This window comes from Pinus tabuliformis, chromosome 3_2 (genome assembly GCF_031772625.1).
Source record: "Pinus tabuliformis cultivar Carrire ecotype Pingquan chromosome 3_2, CPIR1, whole genome shotgun sequence".
Lineage (NCBI taxonomy): Eukaryota > Viridiplantae > Streptophyta > Pinopsida > Pinales > Pinaceae > Pinus > Pinus tabuliformis.
The window spans coordinates 792,332,139-792,352,847 of record NC_142302.1 but is presented as its reverse complement, the minus strand read 5'-3'; positions in this window follow the sequence as shown (position 1 = coordinate 792,352,847).

The window sequence follows — 20,709 nt, the reverse complement described above, 5'->3', positions numbered from 1 at the left end:
GAGAAGGGGTTGGTAGAGGTCATTGAAAAATCATTTTTTACAACTATGGTGAAGCAGGTCATTTTGTGCACGACTGTTAGAATCCAACACATCAATCTTGTCAAAATTTCCAATAGTTTGATCATGTGATAGAAGATTTCCCAGTGTTGATAGTTATTATATAGGAGAAAAATATGCAACAGCCTACACAAAACATCTAGATGATGAGGGCAGAGCCTTGCGAAAAATATCATAGTATTAATATCATAACATGCAGTGGTATGGCCATAAGAGAAGATAGAGGAAAGTAGCTAGAGATCGAAGGATGGGTGCACAAGGCTACTGAAAAGGACATCAGGTTTGACCTCAACCGAGCTAAAGAAACTCTTATGGAGGCCAAGAAGAATTTTGTTGAAGCTTCTTTGTTAGGGAGTCAAGAGAAATTAGTTGGAAACATTGAAGTGTAGGACATGGATCTCTTGCTATTAGCCACTTTTCTAAAAGCTTGTATGAAGTTGTTAAGGGATAAGAAAGTAGTGGAAGGGCTCTAGGAGATAATTGATAATTGTTTGATAAAATTAATATTCCTTAAGAACAACACGTTGTGAGGAAATTGGGTAAACATAAGAAGCGAACAGGGCATGAGATGAGGCTGACTGCACAGATTAGAGAATATGAAATGGGTCAAGTCGTCCTGGATTTGGGTTTTGAAGTGAACGTACTTCCTAAACAGACATGGGAGAGGATGGGGAGGCCTACACTATAATGGCCTCCTATACAACTACGCATGGCTAATCAAAAAAATATCATTCTTATGGGGCACTTGTAAGGGGCAACAATAGATATTGAAGGAGCAAGTGCTCTGACCAATTTTGAAGTAATTGAAAATGCAAATGACAACAATCCTTACCCTAAACTACTAAGAATTGATTGGGCCTTTGACATGGATGCAGTAATTATTCTGAAGAAGAGAAGATTGACATTTGAGAAGAAGGCGCTTAGGGTTATTGTGCCACTGGATCTTGCTGAAGGAGTGTAGTACACTGAACTAGTCCATGACTATGGGGAGGAAGATGACTTAGATCAAATATACAATATTACTGTATGCGATGAAGATTGGATCAATCCCATTGTAGATGGGAAAATCACGTGGGATAGAGACAACTCATGTACCTCATATTCAAATGAAGAGCTCAAACACTCGCAAAATAGATTGCATGAAGTATCTATGCTATGTTGCAATATGATGACAAATTCGCTATGGTGCGTATCAAGAGAGGTAAGGGATATCTCACATTATGATGGCTTAAATGATGTTAATTTATTTTTGGAAGAGTTTGAAAGGGAGGTGCCTGAGGAACATTGATTCTAGGCACTTGATCTGGGACTGCGCGCTACGCCTTCCTGTTGGTGGGGTACACATAAGGATAGCTTCACTGATTGGAAGGAATACAGGAAAATAATGATGCTAAGGTTTGATTATGAAAATAACCAGATGACTGAAAAATACAGTGCGAAGGATGATCCACATGAGAATTTGGCGCAGTGGACTAAAGCATGGGGTGAGCAGGCACAACAGGAATTGGTGCATATATTCTATCACACCTTAGATACTATTCCAATTAATTGGTACCTAGAAACAAAGCTACGCCATGGGACAACCGAATGCAATATCTTTAGGGAAATGTTCTTATTAACCTTTAGCTTTGAGGACGGATTTGAGTGCATTGATGAAGGGCTCCAAGAAATTAAGGCTGCTATCTTTAGAATGCTTGCAAATCAGGTAGAGTGGGTTCAATAGAACTGGAGTATCCACCCATGCCATTATGTGGAGTGATACATTGTGACTGCATAAGAAGAAGAAGGAGATCTGCTAAAACATCAACATTCCAGAGATTGAAGGACAATGTGAGGTTGAAGGTCCTAAAGCAACGAACCCTGATCTATCAGAACCTTTGAAGAATGGGAAGGTCAACATTGGGTCCGATGCACAACCTATTTTTGCAGACATAGGTGATTATTGGGATGAAGATATAGTTGATAAAGATGCAGAGATGTTGTAGGATTACTAGGACTTGTTTGCCACCAAGTTCTTAGGCCTGAAAGGAATAACAGGGGATCTGGGAGTTATGAAGATCACTTTAAAGCCCGATGTGAAGCCCGTAAAACAAAGACCCTACAACCTAAATCTGAAGTATAAGGAGAAGGTGCACAAAGAGTTAGACAAAATGTTGGAACCTAGAATTATTGAGCCAGTAAAAGAATCTGATTGGGTGAACCCTATGGTTTTTCAAGAGAAGAAGCGGCAGGGTGAAATTAGAATATGCATATACTTGAGAAAACTCAATGATGCATGCGTTCATGACCCATTTCCAAAACCATTTACAGATGAAGCTTTGGAGAATGTTAGCGGACAGGAATCTTATTCATTCCTTGATGGGTTCTCAAGATACCATCAAATTAAGATCGTGCTAGAGGATTGCAACAAGATGACCTTTGCGATGGAGTGGGGATGCTTCTAGTACATAGTGATGCCATTCAGACTAAAAAATACGCTCACGATATTTTCAAGGGTTGTAATAGGAGCATTCAAATAATTCATCACTAAATTATTAGAAGTGTATTTTAATGTCTGGACTGTGTTTGGATTGGTAAAGCACCATGTTGCAAGTCTACACCTTATGTTGGATACTTGTCGCAGATACCAAATTGCTCTAAACTTGAACAAATGTATCTTTTGTGTGTCCTATGGGATATTGCTAGGCCATGTGGTATGTAAGCAAGGACTAATGGTAGACGCTGCGAAGATAGCGGTGATTATTAATTTAGAAGCTCCAAAGAATGTAAAGCAGTTACACGCAACGTTGGGCCACACCAGGTACTATAGAAATTTTATCAAGGCTTATGCATAAATAACTGTGTCAATGGAGAAATCACTGAAGAAGGACATGAATTTCTACTAGGATGAAGAGCGTCAGTGTAGTTTGGATGTATTAAAGGAAAAGATGGTGATTGCACCCATTATGGTATTCCCAAACTAGATGAAATATTTTCATGTTCACGTGGATGCTTCTTGTATTACGTTGGGTGTGGTATTGACCCAAGCAGGCGAACGTGAGATAGATAACCCTATAGCCTTCATGAGTAGGACAATGTCAAAGGCCGAGAAGAGCTATTCAAGTACAAAGCATGAAAGGTTGGCGATGGTCTACATGATGCAAAAATTTTGACACTACCTATTAGATGCACATTTCAAAATGTATACAGATCACTTCACTCTCAAGTACCTATTCAACAGGCTTGTGTTGGGGGGGAGGGGGGAGATCTGTAGGTGGTTATTGTTGTTTCAGGAATATGATTTTGAGGTGATTGTCAAGCGTAGATGATTGAATGCAGGTCTAGATCATCTATCTAGAATTGAGATAGGCAAAGAACCTACTAATTTGGAGGAAGGATTACCAAATGAGAAGCTCTTCATTGTACACAACACAAATGATCATTTTTCTAATATAATCCAGTTTTTGACTACTGAAACAACCCGAAAAGGATACTCTACAGATTTTTTTGTGGTTAACAGACACTTATATGAGATGGGCACAGATGAAATACTATGCTAATATGTTCTAGAGTTTGAATGCTCAAGAATCCTCGCCAAAGCACATGGAGGAGTGGCGGGATCAAACTATGCAAGAAGAGAAAACAAATAGAAGATTCTGCGTGCAGGATTAAGGTGGCCAACAATGAATCAGGATTCTAAGGCATATTGTAGGGCATTGATGCATTTTAAAGGATGGAAAAGCCATCACGAAGTGATGAATTGCCTTTAAATCCTCGGATTTCATTATAGGTGTTTGATAAATGGGTGATTGACTTTGTGGATCCAATAAAACTACCAATGAGAAACACAGGCGCATAATACATTGTTACTGTGACAAAGTATTTGATAAGATGGGTAGAAGCACAACCGGTGAAGGACTGTAGCACTGCTAGAGCTGCAAAGTTCCTCTTTAAGTATGTGCTGATAATGTTTTGGTATCTGATGATACTGATGAGTGATAGGGACACACACTTTTTAAATGAAACTATATCCATAACGCTCGTATACTTTCAGGTTTATCATCAAAAGGATATGCCCTATCATCCTTAGGAAAATGGTATGGTGGAAGAATTCAATAAAATTCTAGAAAATGCATTGATGAAGGTCTGGAACACATAGAATAATGATTGGGATGTGCACATACCAGTGGTCCTATGGGAATATAGGATGACATGTAAGAAATTAACAGAACAAACTCTGCTCAGGTTGGTGTATGGGATAAAGGTTGTGGTGCCCATGGAGTATATTGTGTCAATTTTGCGAATTGCAGCATTGAGTACTATGGTGGATTGCGAGACTATGGAGGAGCACCTCATGTAGTTGATGGAATTATAAGAAGATAGATTTATTGTAGGATTTCACCAACAGGTGCAAAAGGAGAGTGATAAGGTCTGGCATGATCAACATATTAAGTTGCACACCTTCAAGGTGAATGACTTGGTCACTCTTTATGATAGAAAAATTACAAAATTTCCTGGGAAGTTTCAAATGCATAGGACCCTATGTAGTAAATGAAATTACAAATGGTGGCGTAGTTCAGCTCGCGAAGCTAAATTAGGAATTATTGCCAAGAAAAGTAAATGGAAGTCGATTGAAATTGTATCAAGGGGGTCCTGCTACTATGCAATGACTACATGATGGTCAGATAGTCTTAGTAATCCAGGCAGTTGCATGGAAGTACGAGACTATAAACTTCACTACCCAAAGAATGTGAAAATTAAGTAAGGGGGTTGCATGAGGGAAGAAAGAAGTGCGCTAAAAGCAGTTGCGCCATGGAGCATGGTGTCATGCAACAAGGTCTAAAAATAACCATTCGATTACAACACTTTGCTTTAAGAGAATTTACTGCCAGAAAGATTCCTGTGTGCCTAAGAAGGATTGGGGGGAACTTCTTTCACAGTCGAAGTTCGCAAACTTGCCTGATTGGACCCATAAGATCATCCTTGAGAAAATGATTGATCATGTAGAAGCCAGAAGTTCTGAAGCCGCTGTCTTCAAAGCCATAGCCCCTAAAATTGTGTCGGAAATAGAAGCTACATCGTCTGTGCCTATGGTGTCGACGTCACCTAGGCCGAAACCATCCGCTACTAAGGAGAAATAGAAGAAACCACAAGTTGTTCCAGTGAGGTAGTCACCGAGGAAGAACCCTACAGAGGTTCGACAGAAAGGGAAGATGGACAAGTCGAAACAGCCATGTGAACCCCTGGATCTTGATGAAGAGGATCTTCACGAAGGGGTTGAAGAGTTTTATACTAAGGAGGGAGATCCTATCACTAGGCTCCTTAAGTATATCCCTTCACGAAAGGGAAAAGTGAAGGTACCCCACGATCTTGATAAGGATAAATTCACAGTCTTTACACCATTATTGCTGAAGAAAGTATCATTTAAAGGCACCTTCTTAGGGCACATTCCCACACTCAAAATGGAGGATTGGGATTTGGTTGATCTCGAGGAATTCCAGCATTTGGCGATAAAAAAATATTTCGTAAAGATATACTATGAGGAGACCAAAGTCACACGACTAGAACCCATGATGTGGGTCGCAGGGGTTGGAAAGGTCGGGTTGCTAAATATGTTATGTGTACCACATTTTAGCAAGATCACTATCAACAAGATATGTGTAGAACAATTAATGCTTGTTGACTATGTAAAAGTGGTAGATCTGTAACCTTTATGCATTATAAATACAATTAAATACCTTTGCGAAGATATCGAAGTCGTTTAGATAGATTTTTAGTAGCTAACTATTAGATAGGATTAGAGTTGCCTGAAGGTAGATCTAAGCCATAGGAACTTTAGGACACCATCACACAGGCGTCTCGATGTAGAAACCTAGTTCTAGCATCCCCAAATACTGCTTTGGGTGAGACTGTAACCTACACTATGCGGGTTGTTGCCAAAAGGGCCAACAGTTAGGGTTTTGTTGGTTGGCGCAAAAAATACTGAACCTAGGTCAAGCCCCATCAAGCAAACAAATGGTTTTGTTGTTCGGGTCGGGATCTAGCTAAGGAATGTGAGATGTTGAATAAGTGGTTTCCTACTAAGAAGGAAATCAAAAAGTCAATCGGTCGGAAGTTGCACGGGTTTGCATGTCAAGAGAACATAAATCCACGGTTATCCAAGGAGTAGTGGTTGAATAGATACCTGTACATGGATGAAACCAAAGATTTTTTTGGTTTCTTCCCTTGTGAGTTGAATGAGTGGCTATCTATATTAGTAGTCAGTCAAGGTAAGTGGATACTTGAAAACCCTATTATGTGGATTCTAGAGCTGGTGAGGTGCCTAGAAGCTTCAGAAAACAACATCGTGCACGTCTTTGATCACTAAATTGATCACATATTAGGAGGATTTGTCACTGAACTTGTGATTGATACGACCATCAGCTATAATGAAGCCGAATGCAGGTTTTTCAATGGATTGCTAGGTAAGTACTTAAAATGTCTGAAAACCTAGATTAAGATATTATTTTGTGAAAAAAGGGTTATGCCATTACCTTGATGTTTAGAACTACACGAAGTGGAAAACATTTTAGAAGGAAGGAGGAATCAATCTCAAATTACAGTCCGTTGTTAGGATCTTCCTCCAGTGCCGACGAATGGACTATTCTAAGTACATCGTGAAGAGCATTGCCGATAGTATGTCAAGGTATCCCAAGGTTAAAGTGCCTAATCCTATAGGCTAACATGTCAACAACGGATTCTCAGCATAGGGACTGGTACATTGTGTCCCTCCTACAACGTCTAAGATTACCATTATAGTAGAAAAAGATAGGAACGTAAGCAGAGGATGTGGATATCATGATGAGATTGGAAGCCTTACTAGTACATGATATGAATGTAGGAGTACAATAGATTCAGTCACAATTGGAAAGTTTTCACATGGAGTTACAGAGTTTGAAGACAGGAAAGGGTTCTGAGTCTGAGGCACACACTAAAGTCTGGTGTATAAAATGTAAAGACAAGGGACATGATAAGGATCATTGCCATGTTTATCATAATTATTTGCTTGGAGTAGATCTTGTTCCTTGAAACTTGAGAATATTGTGGGACTAAGCATAGGAATACCATTACAGTATGATATCTGCTAGATAGCTGGAATTCATGTGATGGATAATTTTCACCTTTTGCAAAAATTTGTACAGATGCTGCAAGAAGTTTTTTATACCTTTTGTAAATCGGTTGTACATGATGAGCGAAACTACCAAAGTGACAAAATAATGATTAAAAGGACCCTTGCCTATTGAATGCAGGTAGAAAATTGTCCTCTCGATCAGGGCATAGGTGCAGCGCGCAGAGGATTTAAAGGTCGTGGAAGAGGAAGAGGAGAAGGGGTTGGTAGAGGTCATTGAAAAATTATTTTTTACAACTATGGTGAAGCAGGTCATTTTGTGCAGGACTGTTAGAATTCAACACATCAATCTTGTCAAAATTGCCAATAGTTTGATCATGTGATAGAAGATTTCCGAGTGTTGATAGTTATGATATAGGAGAAAAATATGCAATAGCCTACACAAAACATCTAGATGATAAGGGCAGAGCCTTGCGAAAAATATCATAGTATTAATATCGTAACATGTAGTGGTATGGCCATAGGAGAAGATAGAGGAAAGTAGCCAGAGACCAAAGGATGGGTGCACAAGGCTACTGAAAAGGACATCAGGTTTGACCTCAACCGAGCTAAAGAAACTCTTATGGAGGCCAAGAACAATTTTGTTGAAGCTTCTTTGTTAGGGAGTCAAGAGAAATTAGTTGGAAACATTGAAGTGTAGGACATGGATCTCTTGCTATTAGCCACTTTTCTAAAATCTTGTATGAAGTTGTTGAGGGATAAGAAAGCAGTGGAAGGGCTCTAGGAGATAATTGATAATTTTATGATAAAATTGATATTCCTTCAGAAAAACAGGTTGTGAGGAAACTAGGTAAACATAAGAAGCAAACAGGGCATGAGATGAGGCTGACTGCACAGATTAGAGAATATGAAATGGGTCGAGTCATCCTGGATTTGGGTTTTGAAGTGAATGTACTACCTAAACAGACATGGGAGAGGATGGGGAGGCCTGCACTATAATGGCCTCCTATACAACTACGCAAGGCCAAACAGAAAAATATCATTCTTATGGGGCACTTGTAAGGGGTAACAGTAGACATTCAAGGAGCAAGTGCTCTGGCCAATTTTGAAGTAATTGAAAATGCGAATGACAACAATCCTTACCCTAAACTACTAAGAATTGATTGGGCCTTTGACATGGATGCAGTAATTATTCTGAAGAAGAGAAGATTGACATTTGAGAAGAAGGCACTTAGGGTTATTGTGCCACTAGATCTTGCTGAAGGAGTGTAGTACACTGAACTGGTCCATGACTATGGAGAGGAAGATGAATTAGATCAAATTTACAATATTACTGTGTGCGATGAAGATTGGATAAATCCCATTGTAGATGGGAAAATCACGTGGGATAGAGACAACTCATGTACCTCAGATTCAAATGAAGAGCTCAAACACTCACAAAATAGATTGCATGAAGTATCTACGCTATGTTGCAATATGATGAAAAATTCGCGATGGTGCGTATCAAGAGAGGTAAGGGATATCTCGCATTATGATGGCTTAAATGATGTTAATTTATTTTTGGAAGAGTTTGAAAGGGAGGTGCCTGAGGAACATCGATTCTAGGCACTTGATCTGGGACTGCGTGCTACACCTTCCTGTTGGTGGGGTACGCATAAGGATAGCTTCACTGATTGGGATGAATACAGAAAAATAATGATGCTAAGGTTTGATTATGCAAATAACTAAATGACTAAAAAATACAGTGCGAAGGATGATCCACATGAGAATTTGGCGCAGTGGACTAAAGCATGGGGTTTAACAGGCACAACGGGAATTGGTGCATATCTTCTATCACACCTTAGATACTATTACAATTAATTGGTACCTGGAAACAAAGCTACGCCATGGGACAACCGAATGAAATATATTTAGGGAAATTTCCTTATTAACCTTTAGCTTTGAGGATGGATTTGAGTGCATTGACGAAGCGCTCCAAGAAATTAAGGCTACTATCTTTAGAACGCTTGCAAAGCAGGTAGAATGGGTTCAATAGAACTGGAGTATCCACCCATGCCATTAGCTGGAGTGATACATTGTGACTGCATAAGAATAAGAAGGAGATCTACTAAAACATCAAAATTCCAGAGATTGAAGGACAGTGTGACGTTGAAGGTCCTAAAGCAGCGAACCCTGATCTATCAGAACCTTTGAAGAATGGGAAGGTCAACATTGGGTCCGATGCACGACCTATTTTTGCAAACATAGGTGATTATTGGGATGAAGATATAGTTGATAAAGATGCAGAGATGTTGTACGAGTACTAGGACTTGTTTGCCACCAAGTTCTTAGGCCTGAAAGGAATAGCAGGGGATCTGGCAGTTATGAAGATCACTTTAAAGCCGGATTTGAAGCCCGTAAAACAAACACCCTACAACCTAAATCTGAAGTATAAGGAGAAGGTGCACAAAGAGTTAGAAAAAATGTTGGAACCTAGAATTATTGAGCCAGTAAAAGAATATGATTGGGTGAACCCTATGGTTTTTCAAGAGAAGAAGCGGCAGGGTGAAATTAGAATATGCATAGACTTGAGAAAGCTCAATGATGCATGCGTTCATGACCCATTTACAACACCATTTACAGATGAAGCATTGGAGAATGTTAGAGGACAGGAAGCTTATTCATTCCCTGATGGGTTCTCAAGGTACCATCAGATTAAGATCGTGCCAGAGGATTGCAACAAGATGACCTTTGCGATGGAGTGGGGATGCTTCTAGTACATAGTGATGCCATTCAGACTAAAAAATACGCTCACGATATTTTCAAGGGTTGTAATAGGAGCATTCAAATAATTCATCACTAAATTATTAGAAGTGTATTTTAATGTCTGGACTGTGTTTGGATTGGTAAAGCGCCATGTTGCAAGTCTACACGTTATGTTGGATAATTGTCGCAGATACCAAATTGCTCTAAACCTGAACAAATGTATCTTTTGTGTGTCCTATGGGATATTGCTAGGCCATGTGGTATGTAAGCAAGGACTAATGGTAGACCCTGCGAAGATAGCGGTAATTATTAATTTAGAAGCTCCAAAGAATGTAAAGCAGTTACACGCAACGTTGGGCCACACCAGCTACTATAGAAATTTTATCAAGGCTTATGCATAAATAACTGTGTCAATGGAGAAATCACTGAAGAAGGACATGACTTTCTACTAGGATGAAGAGAGTCAGTGCAGTTTGGATGTATTAAAGGAAAATATGGTGATTGCACCCATTATGGCATTCCCAAACTACAAGAAATAATTTCATGTTCACATGGATGCTTCTTGTATTACATTGGGTGTGGTATTGACCCAAGCAGGAAAACGTGAGATAGATCACCCTATAGACTTCATGAGTAGGACAATGTCAAAGGCCGAGAAGAACTATTCAAATAAAAAGCATGAAAGGTTGGCGATGGTCTACATGATGCAAAAATTTTGACACTACCTATTAGGTGCACATTTCAAAATGTATACAGATCACTTCACTCTCAAGTACCTAGTCAACAAGCTTGTGTTGGGGGGGGGGAGATCTGTAGGTGGTTATTGTTGTTTCAGGAATATGACTTTGAGGTGATTGTCAAGCCTAGATGATTGAATGCAGGTCCATATAATCTATCTAGAATTGAGATAGGCAAAGAACCTACTAATTTGGAGCAAGGATTACCAAATGAGAAGCTCTTCATTGTACACAGCATAAATGATCATTTTTCTAATATAATCCAGTTTTTGACTACTGAAACAACCCGGAAAGCATACTCTACAGATTTTTTTTTGTGGTTAACAGACACTTATATGAGATGGGCATTGATGAAATACTATGCTAATATGTTCTAGAGTTTGAATGCTCAAGAATCCTCGCCAAAGCACATGGAGGAGTGGCGGGATGAAACTATGAAAGAAGAGCAAACAAGTAGAAGATTCTGCGTGCAAGATTAAGGTGGCCAACAATGAATCAGGATTCTAAGGCATATTGTAGGGCATTGATGCATTTTAAAGGATGGAAAATCCATCACAAAGCGATGAATTGCCTTTAAATCCTCAGATTTCATTACAGGTGTTTGATAAACGGGTGATTGACTTTGTGGGTCCAATAAAACTACCAATGAGAAACACAGGCGCATAATACATTGTTATTGTGACAAAGTATTTGATAGGATGGGTAGAAGCACAACCGGTGAAGGACTGTAGCACTGCTACGGCTGCGAAGTTCCTCTTTAAGTATGTGCTGATAAGGTTTTGGTATCTGATGATACTGATGATTGATAGGGACACACACTTTTTAAATGAAACTATATCCATAATGCTCGAATACTTTCAGGTTTATCATCAAAAGGATATGCCCTATCATCCTTAGGAAAATGGTATGGTGGAAGAATTCAATAAAATTCTAGAAAATGCATTGATGAAGGTCTAGAACGCATAGAATAACGATTGGGATGTGCACATACCAGTGGTCCTATGGGAATATAGGATGACATGTAAGAAATTAACAGGACAAACTCTGCTCAGGTTGGTCTATGGGATAAAGCCTTTGGTGCCCATGGAGTATATTGTGTCGATTTTGCAGATTGAAGCATTGAGTACTATGGTGGATTGCAAGACTATGGAGGAGCACCTCGTGTAGTTGATGGAATTATAAGAAGATAGATTTCTTGTAGGATTTCACCAACAGGTGAAAAAGGAGAGTGATAAGGTCTGGCATGATCAACATATTAAGTTGCACACCTTCAAGGTGAATGACTTGGTCACTCTTTCTGATAGAAAATTTACAAAATTTCCTGGGAAGTTTCAAATGCATTGGCTAGGACCTTATGTAGTAAATGAAATTACAAATGGTGGCGTAGTTCAGCTCGCGAAGCTAAATTGGGAATTATTTCCAAGGAAAGTAAATGGAAGTCTATTGAAATTGTATCAAGGGGATCTTGCTACTATGCAATGACTACATGATGGTCACACGGTCTTCGTAATCCAGGCAGCTGCATGGAAGTACGAGACTATAAGCTTCACTACCCAAAGAATGTGAAAATTAAGTAAGGGGGTTGCATGAGGGAAGAAAGAAGTGCGCTAGAAGCAATTGTGCCATGTAGTATGGTGTCATGCAACAAGGTCTAAAAATAACCATTCGATTACAACACTTTGCTTTAAGAGAATTTGCTGCCAGAAAGATTCTTGTGTGCCTAAGAAGGATTTAGGGGGACTTCTTTCACAGTCGAAGTTCGCAAACTTGCCTGATTGGAACCATAAGATCATCCTTCAGAAAATGATTGATCTTGTAGAAGCTAGAAGTTCTGAAGACGATGTCTCCAAAGCCGTAGCCCCTGAAATTGCGTCAGAAATAGAAGCTACATTGTCTGTGCCTATGGTGTCGATGTCACCTAGGCCGAAACGATCCGCTACTAAGGAGAAATAGAAGAAACCACAAGTTGTTCCAGTGAGGTAGTCACCGAGGAAGAACGCTACGGAGGTTCGACAGAAAGGGAAGATGGACAAGTCGAAACAGCCATGTGAACCCCTGGATCTTGATGAAAAGGATCTTCACGAAGGGGTTGAAGAGTTCTAGATTGAGGAGGGAGATCCTATCACTAGGCTCCTTAAGTATATCCCTTTCACGAAAGGTAAAAGCGAAGGTACCCCAGGATCTCGATAAGGCTAAATTCACAGTCTTTCACCATTATTGCTGAAGAAAGTGTCATTTAAAGGCACCTTCTTAGGGCACATTCCCACACTCAAAATGGAGGATTGGGATTTGGTTGATCTCGAGGAATTCCCGCATTTGGCGATAAAAAAATATTTGGTAAAGATATACTATGAGGAGACCAAAGTCACACGACTAGAACCCATGATGTGGGTCGCAGGGGTTGGAAAGGTCGGGTTGCTAAATATGCTATGTGTACCACATTTTAGCAAGATCACTATCAACAAGATATGTGTAGAAAAATTGCTTACACTGGTTCATGATGGGTGTCTTTGGTTGGGAGAGCCCATCCCCATCATAGATATGTTGATCCACCATATCACCAGGTTTCCTTTCCAAGGGATGGATCTAGCCGAGGAGTTCAAATGCAAGAATAACGAAAAACAACTCACAAATAGAATGAAGAATGAGTTGGCTTAGTGAAGATGCCACATGGATACTCTATCTGTTCCGTCACAAATAAAGCGTTTAGTTTGCTTCCCAGATTTTGGGTAGGAAGGTCATGAGAAAGTGCCACGCGGATGAGGTGTTAGCACCAATCATTTCATTGGCTGCACAATGCGCGAAGGGGGTGCAGTTCCACTAGGCACAATATCTGTGTAAGGAGTTTCTATTGAATTGTTGTGAAGCATAGGACGACAACAAGACATTCCACTATGCGTAGCTACTGTTGTTAATTTCCCTAGTTGCATGGAGACTACCAGAAGAAAGTCTATTCCCTCTATAGGATGTCTATTTACCAGAGGTTATGAAGTTCACTTCGCTATGGGCAACAAATGTTTCGGAGAGGGTCATGGAGACGAAGATATCTTGGGTGCTGGTCGAGATGGACCTCTGAACGGTGATGAGCGAGAGGTCGAGTCTCTCACTTACCCTATTTGAGTAGTTGGAGTCCTACGAGGAGTTTAAAGCAGATTTTCAAAATGTATCCATATGCGCGAGATGAGATCCTAAGAAGGTATCGTACAAGTTTCTGTACCTAGTCACTGATGCAGATGTACAGCAAACCATGGGAAAATGGCTAAGGGAGTGGCTACACTGCACATTTCTTCGTGCGGGAACAAGTAAAGGTAGAGAAATATCCTCCGTGAAAAAGAAAAAGGAAGCTGAGAAGGTTACCGCTTGAGAGCAAGCAAAACAAAAAAAGAAGGAAGCTACTGCTAGGGCAGTTGCTGCTAAGGCAGTTGTTGACAAGGAGCACACTGTGAAGGATGCCACATTAGAGGTTCAGAAGTCTTCTTCTCAACATACTACGGACAATGAAGGGTCTGAGGAGGAAGTAGGTGGTGGTCAGGAGAAGATCACTCCTTTAAGAATCATAGAGCGCCAGAAGGAGATGATTTCCAGACCCAGGAAGAAAAAAATCATAGAAGCACGTTCATGTAGATCCAATCGTCGTCACTGAGGGAGACTTGGATTAGATCTAAGACAAGGTCCACAATACAGTGATGAATATGTGGACACAATTTTAAAAACAATACTAATTGGCACTAGGGAATGTGCAGAAGGATCTGTTTGACTTACAAATTCAAATAGGTCAACTTCAGGTGAGTGTGGGATAGGCGAGCGAGATTCAAGCGAGCTTGCAGCAAGTTAGCACGACTGTGCTGGAAACATATAAGAATGTGGACCTTAGATTCATTCCATTAGCAGAGGGATCTCTATGCATAGAGGCAGATGAACCAAACACCCATCTCAAACAGATCAAGGATGTGGGTGTCAACCTAGCCGTGCTACCTATTCAGACCCTCCATGCACTTCATCATGGGGTATCAGATGAGCTCAAGATTAGGGAGCAATGCACGCTATCAATTATCAGTGAGGTAAAGATGAAAAATGAGTATATTTTCATAGAAAAGGCTCAGGAGCTAAAGGAAAAGGAAGAACTGGCCACACGAAGCCAAAACTTGGAGGCAACAATTTGACAAGAATATAAGACGATGCCAGAATTTCACATTCTAGAAGATGTAGCAACAACAACAAATATTCAGAAGTTGGCTACTATAGTCAGAGAAATGAAGGATGATATTGACTGAGTAACATTTGAGTTCCAAATGAAGATCTCAGAGCTCTAGGTGAAATTGTAGCCAACCACTCTGCCAAAATTCCAAGAGCAATGCAAAGCAACCATTAGGGAGAGCATGACCACTTTGGATGCAACAGTCATAGCCCGCACACTGATCTTCGAGTAGGAAATGGAACTCTAGACAACTCTGCACGAGGACCCAAACCTGTAAAAACTTGGAATAAATATCTGGGAGATGCAACAAAATTTTAATGAACTGAGGGCGACTCTGCGGACTTTTGTGCCAGTCCAGTGCTTTTCTCACATAATTGAAGGAAAATAAATTCAAACATAGATTGAGGAGTTGCAAAGGAAAGAGGTTGTTTTAAAGGCCAGAATACAACCGTAGATAGAGGAAGCCAACTAGATTACTCTGTCAATCCAAGAGAAGTTGAAGAAACTTGAGTAGACACAAAATATGATGGGACTCATGATGGAAGACCCAACTATTAAAAAGTTGGTAGAGTAAGTGAAGCAGGTCACCGTGCAAGGTTCTGCTAACATAGAGGTGTTGAAGGTGGATTTCAATGACCTCCACAATAAGATAGATGTGCCAAATGAGTGACTCGAGGGCGAGTCACTCAATTTGACATGTTGGGGGCCTATTGGGATGAGGTCCCTGGGATCAATTTTGTTAAGTTTCGGGCTAATTTTGTAATATATTTTGTAATGAATGTAAAGTTTTCGTGAAATGTGAAAGAAAAGCATGAAGCTAGTAGAAATCAAAGGGGATTTAGTCCCTTAGTTGGGTAGGTTATAGAGTTGTTTTGAGACCCTCCCATCATCGGCAGACCATATTATTGTAAAGAAAATGCTATAAATATATGAGTCATAACGAGTCTAAGTATGAATGAAATATAGAAGAATCATTGTAAGGGAAAGGTGATAAGGCAGGAAAATTTTGTTTCATGTACTTAGGGAAAAGGGGAAGGCTCCTGAGGCTGAGTGCACGGATACCTTGGTAAGTTTGCAGGTTGAGTGTGCGGGTCCCTCTAGCTACATGCACAGGGATAAGAAGTTTGTAATTGAACACTTACACTTAATAAAGACTATTTGGGCCGAAACGGATGCATTTTTGTCGCATTATTTACTTCTGCTAAGTTCATGTATCTTCGCTTTGTGATATATTTTTTATCAATTAATGATTGTTTACTGCACGAAAGTGGTAGATCTGTAATATTTATGCATGATAAATACAATTAAATACCTTTTCAAAGATCTAGAAGTCATTTAGATAGACTTGTAGTAGTTATCTATTTAGAAGGATTATATTTGCGTGAAGGTAGATATAAGCCATAGGAACTTCAGTAGACCATCACACACGCCTCTAGATGTAGAAACCTAGTTCTAGCATCCCCCAATATTGCTTTGGGTGAGATTGCAACGTGTACTATGTGTGTTGTTGCCCAAAGGGCCATTAGGTAGGTTTTTGTTGGTTAGCGCAAATAAATTTGAGCCTGGGTCAGGCCCCATCAAGCCAAAACTTAAGATGTTACGTCATTAGGCTCACTTCAACTTTCTCCTAATGCAACCTGTATCAAGAATAGATAACCCAAAACCCCTTAGTCAAATTGCAATCAAATATAGAAATGTCTTCCCCAATAACCTACAACATAGAGGAGAAACTATCTTTATAATCTTCTCTCAGCTTTTCTTCTTCTCTCTAGGAAATTGCAAGCTCCGTCACACTTTCATAGATACATGCATGGAATTCCTACTCACTTTCTTAGAAGCACAACAGATACCACCTCCATGTGATAAAGAAATGTACTATAATATCTTTAATTCCCACCTGTATGATGATTGTTAGCTATTATATCCCACCTCTGCATGGCGAAGAACTACTCTTGGTATCAACTCTAATAACACCTCAGTGTCATGAAGATATTCACCTAATATTAATATATATTTCGATACCACTTTTAATGACCCTTCGGTCTCATATGGTTATAAGGCACCTTTTTGGACACATTGTGACCCCTCGAGCTTGCAAAAACAACATGTTTCACAAATTCCTACTGTAATGCAACATCAATCCACGTGAACTATGCCTCATAACAGGCTTACTTATATAGTCTCTATATACTTACTTACCAAAAGGAACAAAATAACCATTCAATATAGTGCTAGTAATCTTATTTCCACTTCTACTTTAGTTAACCTTCAATTTCAACCATACATGAGAATTATATGAAAAATATTAAAAAAACAGTAATATCACCATATACAAGCACAAGATATAGGAAACGACCCTCTAACCCTCTCCTTTTTAAATGAATCACAATAAATCAATCCTTTGAGACAAAGTCTTAGTCTACAGAAAGTACATAGCCAAAACCCATACAAAACTACAAGAAAAAACATGTCCATATAAATGACCTTTCTCGGTTCACCCTAACACCCATCCTAGTCCATCTCCTTTTCCAGGTCCTTCCTTGCTCATGTTTTCATCACAATAGACCATCAAGATACCTCATCCTCATCTCATCCCATCTTCATACTTCCTTATCTTGTGAATCATGCTCATTCGACTATAAGTTCCATGACTTCCTAAATTGTTGGTTTTCTTGCTCCACTCCTTTGTGTGTAATATATATGGCACAATGTCAACTCCTCACTCATGTCCCTTTTCTTCATCATTGGGTCCACTTGTCTCATGTTTCATGCACCTCGAGTTGGACAGAATCTTGTCATTCCACCCTCACATGCATGCAACCACTCATTACATCTTCTCAACTATTATATCCATTGGTTGGTCCCTTCATCATTCAATCCTTCCTCGTCTTGGGCGGACAAACTATTTGGCTAAACATGCCCTCTTGACTCACATGTCAACCACTTTGCAAGTTATATAACTGCTCGACCCTATAGTGCCTCAAGCCAACATAGGCATTTGATTAAATGCCACTCGACCAATGCATCTCAAGGGCATATATTGTCACACCTTGGGGCGCCTGTTCCATCGACTGCATGATTCTCATCTCAACTTTCAGCCATCATTCATGAGAGTTGGGTGCTTCGTCGTGCCACATCCCCCATTCCACCAATCCATCCATATGTGCTTGATTGAAACCCCCAGTTTCAGTTTTTCGACACCTTATGTTGGTGTGCCCTCACCCAACATCCACTTTCATCACATTTACTATGATATCTTTGTATGATGGGGACATGACCTATGGTGTGAGCCTCAGTTAAAGGTGTGCCCAAATATAAGGCCTAACACAAACAAATAGAATAAATATTTGTTTCACCATAGGTAGCCACACCATTTCCACCCAACTATAAGTAATCTACTATAGTCTTTCACCAATTCAAGCATACTTTAACAACCATCTTTTAAATGTGAGACAATGTTGTTGTCACCTAAAAGAAAGTCACTTAAGACAAATTTTCTACAAATATTAGCAAGAAATATCATTTTAACATATTTTACTCCCCTTTCACCTCATTTTCCACCTCCACTAGAAGCCCAAGAAGTTGTTGGGATAAATCTAGTTTTACCTCTAAAAGTTGTTAGGATAAATCCAATTTTTAACATAGTAGGGGAATTCAAATATTAGTCCTAAAAGTTAAGGTATTAGTACAGAAAGTACCCACAAAAGTTCCATAGCTCTACAGAATTTTACATTTTTTACTGTTTAACATAATTTTACAAAAAAGAGGATAAGATTTTGAAGGGGGAGGGGGGGGAGTGGTGGGGGATTCCAAGGGATCCTTCCAAATGTTGTCCTTTTTGTCATTCTTCCTTTTTCTTTTTAAAATTTTCAATTTATTTTTTTTCTATTTTGAATTACTTTACTATTTGTATTTTTCATTATTATTGTTTTTTTTTTTGAAAATTTCATTCTAAACCTTTTCACTAAAGAATTAAATTTCCTTCACTATATTTTTTCCAAAACATTTTTTTCAAATGTATTTTTCTTTTATATTTGATTTTTTATTTATTATTACTAAAGTTCATTTTTGAACAATTATTTTTATTAATTGCATTTTCCTTTTCCAATTCTTTTTAAATATAATTATTTTCGTCCTTTTTCTCTTGATTGGGTGGTTTCTTTAAAGATTTTGTTAGCTAGGGAAAGAGAAAGGCAAAAGAGAAATTCTAATTGTGCTCCCTTCAAATGTTGTCTCTTTTATATGGTTTTTTTCTCTCTTTCCATTTTTTTCTATTTCAGATTTATATTTATTTTTATTTAAAAAAAATAAAAAATCTCTTTTAAAATTAACTTTATACCTTCTCTTGAAATAATATCATGTGATTTATAAAAAAATGGTTTTTCAATGCTTGTTTTAGATTTTATATTATAAAGGAGAGGATTTTTTTTCCTTTTTAATTTCTTTTTTTGTGAGGTAAACACCCATAGGGGGTTTGAACTAGTGATCTTTTCACATGGAGTGCCTTAACAAAACACCTATTCACCGTCTATGCAAAGCCTTATGGGCCCATTTTAATTAATTTCTAATTATTTTTTCTTTGATTTGGTGGTTGTCAAACCCATGATTTCAAAAAGTCATAATTTTAAATTTTAAAAGAAGATGTGATTCTAGGAGTTCTAATTCTTGATTAGCAGTTGCTTTTAGGGTTTTGCTTTTCAATTTGTTAGCATCGAAATTTCTAGAAGGTGTACCAAAAGTCTCCACTTTAGCTTTTGGTGACAAATATCCCTAACAACCATGGAAATAAAAAGAAAAGTTGTTAATGTGCTTCATATATGTAAAAACACTATTAGAAATGCTGCAAAAGATGATATGAAAATAATGAAAAATAGGTAACAACTAATAAGACAATAAAACCAAATGGAAATAAAATGATTTTTATTATGGTAAAATATTACACTTGTTATAACAGAATGTATGCTTGGGTCTAAATCATCCCCCTCCGTGAGATGGGTTCTTTTGTTCCCTACGCTTATGTTGTTGATCTCTCTCTCGTGGGTTGCAATGATCAAAATGGATAGTAAATATGTGAACTTGGTGTGGAAGCTCAAGAGCCATAAGACGATATTGATGACGATGAAATGGTCATATCTGTGAAGTGAGGAAAAACCTCTCTATTTATAATAAAATTCTAGGATAGATCTAGATCTAGTGAAATAATAAAATGTTATTATATGAGATCAAGATATAATCATTCAATGTATTTTATTTTATTTGAAAGACAAAAAGATTCTTGAAATGGTAAAAAATCATCATTTAGTGAACTAGCTCAAAAATAATGATTTATTGAGTTAATTAAGAAAAATGGTTAAAGCAATTAATAAATAAAAACAATTTATTTATTACTTTAAGGAGATATGGTCAAAATGATTTAGAAATAATTATTAAATAATGATTTAATAATTATTGCATATGAGAGTTGTGTAATAATCAATGAGTAATAAATAAATAATGACTTATTTAATTATTCCTATGGATGAGCATTTTTTTAATTATTTTCACTAAATGGGTAAATATGAAAATAATATGGAATTAATTAAATAAAATTTTGGGTTATTTTCAAGTGGCTAAACAAAATAATTTATGAAAAGTGGTTCTTTAAATTATTTCCTAAGGTGCAAGTCAGATTCTATGTATAAAACACATATTACATGGTGTACTTTGATCATCTTAGTGGAAAATGGTTAGATGCTTACTTTTTAGGTGATAACAGATTTTCCCCAAATGTATGAGTGCGACGAGCACATCGTATGCCCGAAATACATTATAGATTCACTTTCATAGGAGGAGGTCCTTAACATCCTCTCAGCATGACATGATGGTCCTTGTGGAGGTCATTTTGC